This window comes from Chiloscyllium plagiosum, chromosome 12 (genome assembly GCF_004010195.1).
Source record: "Chiloscyllium plagiosum isolate BGI_BamShark_2017 chromosome 12, ASM401019v2, whole genome shotgun sequence".
NCBI classification, from domain to species: domain Eukaryota; kingdom Metazoa; phylum Chordata; class Chondrichthyes; order Orectolobiformes; family Hemiscylliidae; genus Chiloscyllium; species Chiloscyllium plagiosum.
In genome coordinates, this window is record NC_057721.1 from 63208486 (window position 1) to 63217988 (window position 9503).

The following is a 9503-nucleotide window of genomic DNA, read 5'->3' on the forward strand; positions in this document are numbered from 1 at the left end:
TGAAACCTCAAAAGTTATAATGCTCAATATGCAAGACAAATACTGCAAGACAATTGAAATGGGAAGGGGAGAAACAAAATATACAAGCCTACAGTGAGGGTCTTGTTGACTGTGGACAATGTCATTAACTCTTGGCAAGAAGGCCTTGGTTCAAGTCCCATCTGCCCAGATGTGTCATAACAGATGATTAAATATATTCAAAGAATCATAGAACCCCAACAGTATGAAAGGAGACCACTCAGCACATCGGGTCCACACCACTGTCCGAAGAGTATTCCACCCTGACCCACCCCCCTATCCCTGTAACCCTATATTTCCCATGACTAATCCACCTGACATGCACATCCCCAGACACTTTGGGCAATTTAGCATGGCTTACCCACCTAACCTGCATATCTTTGGACTGTGGGAGGAAACCGGAATACTCAGCAGAAACTCATACAGACACAACGAGAATATGTGAAGTCCACACAGACAAATGCCTAAGGTTGGAATCAAACCCAGATTCAGAGCACGAGGCAGTAGTCCTAACCACAGTCCCACCATGCCACAAAGGTAAAAGCACAGATGCTCTAGAGAATTTCAATGACAGTTTACATGCTAAATCAGGTTGTGTTTACACTTCAATTTCAGTGTCAATTAAAAACAGTTTTCTTTTGCACTAACACTGCACTATGTGACAAAGGAGTCGATAATGATCTGGCTGGGAGGGTGAACAGCTGTTAATGGAGACTGTAGTGACGAACAATAGGTAGTGTGTAATGGCAGACTATATGATAACAACACCTGAAATGCTTGGGTTGAGGGCTAGGACAACAGCGGGTTCAGGCCCTAAAATTATTGAACTCTATATCGAGTCTGGATGGCTGCAGGATCTCCAAGCGGAAAATGAGCTGTTCTTCCAGCTTGTGCTGAGCTTCACTGCAGTAAGCCTGAGACAAAGATGTTAGGGTGGTGTGTGGAAATGGCAGGCAATTGGCCATTTTGTAGGCAGAATGTAGATGTTCAGTGAAGTGGTCACCCAGTCAATGCTTCAGTTTCCCAATTGTGACCACATTGTGAGCAGCAACTTGCTGAGCTTTTCCAGCAACTTCTGCATTTGTTTCTGATTTATAGCATGCGCAGTTCTTTTGATTTTTATTAAGAGCAGGGAGGTTATGCTAGAACTGTTTAAATTTTGGTTTGGGCATTAGAGTGTTGTGTAAGGTTCTGGAATCCACATTATAGGACGAATGTGATTATACTAGAGGGGGTACGGAGGAGATTTATCACAATGTTGCCTGGCCTGGAGAATTCTAGTTATGAAAAAAAAGATTGGATAGACAGGGGCAATTTTCCTTGGGGCAGAATATACGGAGGAAGGACATGGCAGAGATGTGTAAAATTTAAGGGCATAGATAGGGTAGACTGGGAGGAATCCTTCCCTTTAGTGGAAGGATTAATGACAAAAGGACATAGTTTAAGGCAAAGGGTAGGACGTTTACAGGAGATGTGAAGCAGTCTTTTTTTTCCCACCCTGAGGGTGATGAGAATTTAGAATTCACTGCCTGTAAGGCTGGTAGGGGCAGAGACCCTTAGAACATTTAAGAAACCATGGAACACAAACAAAACTGAAGACAATGGTTATCATGATGAAAATTCTTCTGCAGCTCTCATGCTGTAGTTGTCATGGGCCAGTCACCAAAAAGAGAATATTCATTCAATCAATGCCTTCAGAGCTGCATTAATGATCTTCACTGTGACATAAAACGGAGACAAAAAAAAATGTTTTTGTTGCAAGTTGTCATTTAGTATTCTGTTCTGTTCATAATTCCTTAGATAATGAAGCAACTCAGACGAGCCATAATCAGAACCAAGCCCCAGCTTACATGCCTCATATTACTTTCAACACATAAGTACGAGGTAGTGACCATTTGAACAATTAAAAACACAATCATCTCCCTTTGATATTCAACAGCATCAACATCATCAAACTTCCAAAGTGTGTTGAGAACTTACCTCACCATTAGTCAGCGTTCCCCTAATGTTTCAAACTTTTTGTATCCATCAAGTTGAAACATGTTTGTAATATACAGTTAAACATTATTCTATGATTAGATCATAATTTCAGCATCAAGCACTTGCAAATTAGAATTAGTAGTATCAACTCAACAAGCTTCTTCCATTCCTTTATACCACTGCTATGTATTATTAATAATACAGTTCTACATGTAAGAATCTTACAGTTCTCCCAAAGAACCTGAGGACTTAACTGGAGGAGAAATACTGCTCTCATCCGACCATGAACTGGATTAGGGTTCAAGCCCCAGAATAAAAAAGGATATGGTGAATGATATCACCTAACTCTCCAACAAAATAGAGGAGAACAATAAGATGAAAACAAGTGAGTTCGTATTTACTTTGATTGATAATAAATCAGCCACCTTTCAATTCCAATAGATTAAAAAAAAGATGAAAATGATAGGCAGATTCCCTACTTCCCATTTTACACTACTGGACAGTCACAGTACAACAGCAAGTTACATTTAAGGTTTCAGTGAAGATCTGTAGTTCGGGTTGTGGTTGAAGTTGTTGGTTGGTTCGCCAAGCTGGTTGATTTTCCTGCAAACGTTTTGTTTCCCTCCTGGGTGACATCTTTAGTGTTGTGCAGCCTCTAGATGAAGCGCTGTCGTTGTGATCTGTCCCAAATTCATACAGTTCTGTCTGTTGTGGCGGGTGGTTCTTCTGGTTTTGTGCTGTAGTGGTCTGTAGATGGGGTCTATTTCAAAATGTTTGTTTATGGAAACAGGGGATGAACACAAGGCCTCCAGAAATTCCCAAGCTTATCTTTGTTTAGCCTGTCCCAGTATCGTGGCCTTGTCCCACTTGAATTGGTGTCTTCATTGTCAGTGTGTATAGACATGAGGGAGGACTGGTCGTATTGTTTTGCTGCAAGCTGATGCTTGTGTAGTCAGGTGGTGAGTTTCCTGCCCATTTGTCCTATGTAATGTTTCTCACTGTTGCCTGGCATACAAACAAACCAACAAGTCACTGTGCTTCCCCCCACCACCATCACCCCCGCCCTGGAAGACACTGACGATCATATCCTGCATTAGAAATATCTCAGAACTAACAACGAAATTTCTACGTCCTCTGAGAATAATGAGACCACACAAATCAACAGGCAGTCTTCGCCAGCTATTATCCAGGACAAAAGACCCCATACCCACAACATGCAGGACGTGTGTGATATATAAAATACCATGCAGCAATTGGAGGAAAAATTACATAGGACACATGGGCAGCACATGGTGGCAGCAGGAAATGTGTCCTCAAAATACACATGCATCAACTTGTAGCAAAACAACACGACCAGTCCTCCCTCATATTAATACACACTGACAATGAAGGATACCAATTCAAGTGGGACAACGTCTTGATACTGGGACAGGCTAAACAAAGATAAGCTTGGAAATTCCTGGGAGCCTGGTATTCATCCACTAGTTCCATAAACAAATGTTTTGAAATAGACCTCGCTTACAAACCATTATAGCACTAAACTGGAAGTAGAACCACCCGCCATCATGGACAGAACTGTATAAATCTGGGGCAGGTCACAACAACAGCGCTTCATCTAGAGGCTACACAGCACTGAAGATGTCACCCAGGAGGGAGACAAAATGTTTGCAGGGACATCAACCAGTTTAGTGAACCGACCAACAACTTTGACAAGTTATATAAAAATTGATTAGTCTTTCAAGGTACCATTACTGTTCAATATTATTGCTGATGATTTTAAGATTGACTGGTCTGTAATTCCCAGGATTATCCCTATTCCCTTTTTTGAACAACGGAATAACTTTTGCCACCCTTCAATCATCTGGTACTACTCCAGTGGACAGTGAAGATGCAAAGATTACCACCAAAGGTGCAGCAACTTGTTACTGCGCTTTCCTTAATAACCTTGGATATATCAAGTCTGGCCTCGGGGACTTATCATGTTTTTCTGAATTTCCAACACATCCTCCTTCTTAACATCAACCTGTTCGAGCACATCAGCCTATTTCATGCTGTCCTTAGAAAACAACAAGGTCCGTCTCATTAGCGAATACTGAAGCAAAGTATTCATTAAACTCCTCCCCTACTTGGTCCAACTCCCGCAAGTTCCCTCCAGTATCCCTGATCGGCCCTGCCCTTATTCTGGCCATCATCTTGTTCCTCACATAAGTGTAGAATGCCTTGGGGTTTACCTTATTCCTATCCACCAAGGTTTTTTCATGCTCCCTTCTAGTTCTCCTAAGTTCATTCTTCAGTTCCTACCTGGGTACTCTGTAACCCTCTAAAGCCCTGTCTGATCCTTGATTCCTCAACCCTAACTAACTTCCTTTTTTCTCTTGACTAGATCTTCCACATCTCTTGTGATCCAAAGTTCCTTCACCCAACCATCCTTTCTTTTCCTCTATGGGACAAACCTATTAGCACTTGCACCAAGTTTTCCCTAAACTAACTCCACATTTCCATCATACATTTCCCTGAGAATATCTGTCCCAATTTGGGTGCCCCAGTTTCTGTCTGATAGCATTGTAATTCTCCCTCCGCCAATTAAATATTTTCCCATACCGTATGCTCCTATCCCTCTCCATGACCATTGTAAAGGTCAGGGAGTTGTGATCACTATCACTGAAATGCTCTCCCGCCGGGAGATCTGAAACCTGACCTGGTTTGCTGCCAAGTACCAAATCCAATATGACCTTCCCTCTCGTCAGCCTATTGACATACTGAGTCAGGAATCCTTCCTAGACACACCTGACAAAATCTGCTCCATCCAAACTATTTGCACTATGGAGGTTCTAATCAATATTAGAGAAGTTGAAATCACGCATGACCTTGTTACTTCTGCACCATTCCAAAATCTGCCTCCCAATCTGCTCGTCCATGTCTCTGTTGCTATTGGGGGGGTCACTACAAAACTCCCAATAAAGTGACTGCTCCTTTCCTATTTCGGATTTCCACCCATACTGACTCAGTAGACAAACCTTCCTTGGCAACCTCCCTTTCTGTAGCCGTGATACGAGCCCCAATTAGCAATGCCACTCTCTGTAGCAGGTAGAACTTGAACCTGAGCCTCTCAGTCCAGAGATAGGGACATTCAGAAGGTCCTGAATTAAATGCCACCTGTTCCGTAGTGTGATTTGAACCCAGGCCCCTCCCAGAGCATTAGCCAACCATTTCGGGGTTACAACTCCAGTGATAGTACCACGAGGATATGATGTTCCCTAAAAAGAAAGGTGGAGAAAGAAAGTCCTTCATGGTAACTTCAGCCAGTGGCTAAGGTCAGATGGAGTAGAAGATTGATGACATTTTTACTTAAAAGTGAGAAAAACATACATAATTCTTACTCTTGATCATTATCCACCAACATTTGCTGGGAAGTACATTTGAGTGGGTGCCGCAATTCACATTAGGATTGGTATTGGCTGTGGTTGTGCCCTCTGTCAGTGTGAAATAGGATTCATGTATGAAGATGAATGGGATGACATGAAGAACACAATAAAAGTGTTTCCAGGAGTTTCTAAGAAATTACTGAAGGGTAATGAGAAATAAAGGCATTAAACTAATCCTCCGGATGGGTTGCAGGGCCAGAGTAATCCCATCAACCCAGAGAAGAAGTTCTTTCAACCTTTCCACTGTTTATAAATTACAATACTGCTTGTTCAATATCCCTTACTAGGGTGGATACTTCCTCAGAATAAATGTTATAATGCTGAAGCGATTGCCTGCAGAACCAGTCATAAATTTTTATTCATCCATCTACTTCACACTTCTCCTTGGTAACTGCATGTGGCTTGAACAGACTTTTCACTACATCATCATATTTGACTTCAACCACATGAGCATCCAACCACATGAGCATCCAACCACATAATTGCACCACCAGCACCATCTATTTTCACTTGCAGAACACTGTGCAATTCTATCCAATATTCCATCGTCTTTCCATCGCTGTAATTTGTTATAATTGTCCAACAAGTCTACGCACCTACGATCCTGATGCTGCACATCTCTGATTTTCATCCCTCCATTATTGGTAGTCATGACTTCGACTGCCAATTGTTCTACACTCTGGAATTCCCTACACATTTCTGCCTTTCTTTCCTCCTTTGAGAACTACCTTCTTCTGCCCCAATATCTCATTACATTACTTGAAGTCAAAAATTTCTTTGATGATACTTCCATAAAGTTCTGAGAAAGGGACAGGATAACGAGAGAGTTAACAAATGTTTGTTAAGGGAAAGTAATATCTGACTAATTTAATTTTTTTTGTAAGGAAGCAACACGGAGGCTGAATGAATGTTGAACAGTGGATATTTTCTGTTTGGTTTTCAGTAAGACATTTGATCAAGTCCCACTTGGCAGACTGGTCAGAAAAGTAAAAGCCCGTGGAATGCATGGTGAGTTTGATCGAAATTTGGCTCAGTGTCAGGAAATCGTGGTCAATTAATGTTTTTTGAGAGTGGAAGTGGTTTCCACTGGTCCACAGTGCTCAGTGTTGGATCTCTTGCTATTAGTGGTAAATATTAATAATTTAGACTTAAATGTGGGAGGCATGCTTGGGGACATTTTTAGACAACATATTGGGCATGTTATGAAGTAACAGCAAAAGGTTGCCAACAGGATGGCTGTCAACTGCAGGATGGTTTCAATGGTTTAGTTGAGTATGCAGAAAAGTGTCATAGATCATAGAATAAAATCATAGAATTCCTACATTGTGGAAACAGGCCATCTAGCCCAATAAGTCGACACTGACCCTCCAAGCAGGAGCCCACCCAGACTTATTGCCTTGCCCTATTGCTTACATTTCCCAGAATGCTATGGCCATTTAGCATGTCCAATTTGCCTAACCTGCACATCTTTAGAGTGTGGGAGGAAACTAGAGCACCCGGAGGAAACCCACGCAGACACAGGAGAATATGAAAACTCCACACAGCCAGTCACCTGAGGCGGGAATCGAACCGGGGACCCTGGTACTGTGAGGCAGCAGTGCTAACCACTGAGCCACTGTACCACCCAGAATTAAATCTGGACAAGTCAAGGTTATGCATTTGGGGAGGACAAATAAACCTAATAAATGGGAGGGTATGAGAGGGGTAGAGGAAAATGAGAGTCATTGGAGTGCATATCCACAGGTAAGACAGTAGATAAGTTATAAAGAAGACATATGAGATGCTTTCCTTCATTGGGCATAGTTTTGAATATAAAAACAGCATATTGGGATTATACAAGATAATGGTTAAGCCACAATTGTGTTTACATTTCTGGTCATGTTATAAGAAAGGCATAATTAGTCTACAACAGTGATCTCATCTTTTTAGGCTCAGATCACTTTTTGAACACTATGTAGTTTGTGATGTCACTCTGCCACTGGTGAGGCTGCAAGTAGGTTGTAGTGATTGAAACAAAGCCAGCCAGGTGGACCACATAGAATATGAGTTCCCTGTTTGGGGCTGTTAATCTGGTTCAATCAGGGGGCCCTGGCAAATAGATAAGACCAGAAGTGTCGGACATCCTGTTCACTTTGACAGCTGGTTCCGAAGGAGCTGGGTCCATGACTCTCTGCATGTATATAATGGGTGACTTGGTGACCCATTAACCCATTGGGATAGCTGCCTATGGAGTTGTTTCATAGGCCTCTGGATGTGCGTCTCAGGAATATCGAGAATATTGCTGGCTCCTTGCATATATGGAAGTAAGGGAAGTCACTTCTGTGGTTGCAATTTGTTTCTAGGACAGTTGGTCAGCACGTGTTGCTCTGATTTCAGCAGCGGGGCATGGTGACATTTCCCATACTGCACAAACCTGTTGTAGTCCAAGCAAGGGCTTGAAAATTGTAGCTATAAGCATAGTTTGGACAGACTAGGTTTTCCTTAGAAATAAAAGGAAAGGCCGTGAGATGACTGAGCTGAGGTGTATAAAATAATGAGGCTTTTGGATAGCAGAGACAGGGAGAGCCAGTTCCCTAATCAGACGGGTCAATTACCAGGAGAACAGATTTAAAACAAATGGTAGAAGGATTAGAGGGGACATGAGGAAAAGTCTTTTCAGCAAAGGTTGCCAATAATCTGGAATTCATGTCCAATTTGGTGCTTGAGGTGGAAATCCTCTTCTCATTTAAAAGGCACCTGAAATATTGTAACCTGCAAGACTAAAACGACCAAGTGCTGGAAAGTGAAATTAAAATTAAAAATAGCAGCTACTGCAGCCACAATGGCGTGACTGGTGTCTGACCTATGCTGCAACTTTTCAATGGTTCTAAATAACTTGGGACATTTTGCAATGTTAAGGAGCTACATGAATTCAGATTGTTCTCGCAATTGTGCCTTTTTATTGAGGCCTATTACAGACTTTCAAGTTAAAAACTACAAATATGAAAGTAGCTGTTATACTATACATAACCTTTATAGAAATTGCATTTTCCACGTGGGATATTCATTTACTTTCATTATTTGACTCTATTCACTGGAGCTTTTTATAGCAAACAACCATAATAATCTCAAGAGAAACCTGATTCACGATCATACTTGCTCTGTTCCACACCCAGGTTGAAGGCGTACGGACCTAAGCATCACAGAATTGTTACTGTGCAGGCGACCATTGAGCCATGGTGCCTGCACCAACTCTTCAAATGAGCATCATTACCTCGTGCCAATGTCCTGTTTTTACCCCATACCCTTCATGTTATTTCTATCTAAATAATAATCCATATCCCTGTTAAATGCCTCAACTGAAACTGCATTCATCACACTTGCAGGCAATGCATTCCAAACAAGAGAAAGTGAGGACTGCAGATGCTGGAGATCAGAGTTGAGAGTATGGTGCTGGAAAAGCACAGCAGGCCAGGCAGCATCTGAGGAGCAGGAAAATCGATGTTTCAGTCATAAGCTCTGCATCAAGAAAGGTCCATTGCTTTTCTAGCAATGCATTCCAAACCCAGATTACAGAGGAACTTCAATTATCTGGCATTCAGTTATCCGAATTTTGGATTATCCAGACAAGTCCACGCGGTCCCATTGAACATAGAACATAGAACAATACAGCACAGAACAGGCCCTTCGGCCCACGATGTTGTGTCGAACATTTGTCCTAGCTTAAGCACCTATCATGTACCTATCCAATTACCGCTTAAAGGTCACCAATGATTCTGACTCTGCCACTCCCAAAGGCAGCACATTCCATGCCCCCACCACTCTCTGGGTAAAGAACCTACCCCTGACATCTCTCCTATACCTTCCACCCTTCACCTTAAATTTATGTCCCCTCTGTTGTACCTGGGGAAAAATCAAGTCACCCCTCATCCTTCGCCGTTCCAATGAGAAAAGGCCTAGCACTCTCAACCTATCCTCGTACGACCTGTTCTCCATTCCAGGCAACATCCTGGTAAATCTCCTCTGCACCCTCTCCAAAGCCTCCACATCTTTCCTAAAATGAAATGAGACTGCACACAGTACTCCAAATGTGGCCTTACC

The 9503-nt window shown here is 42.2% G+C and overlaps 1 protein-coding gene across 4 annotated transcripts in view; it reads right to left on the reverse strand.

Annotated features, from left to right (window-relative positions):
• The window catches only part of cryzl1 (crystallin, zeta (quinone reductase)-like 1), a 92659-nt gene that overhangs the window by 37747 nt on the left and 45409 nt on the right, over positions 1-9503 (reverse strand). The gene's annotated exons all lie outside the window — the stretch shown is intronic.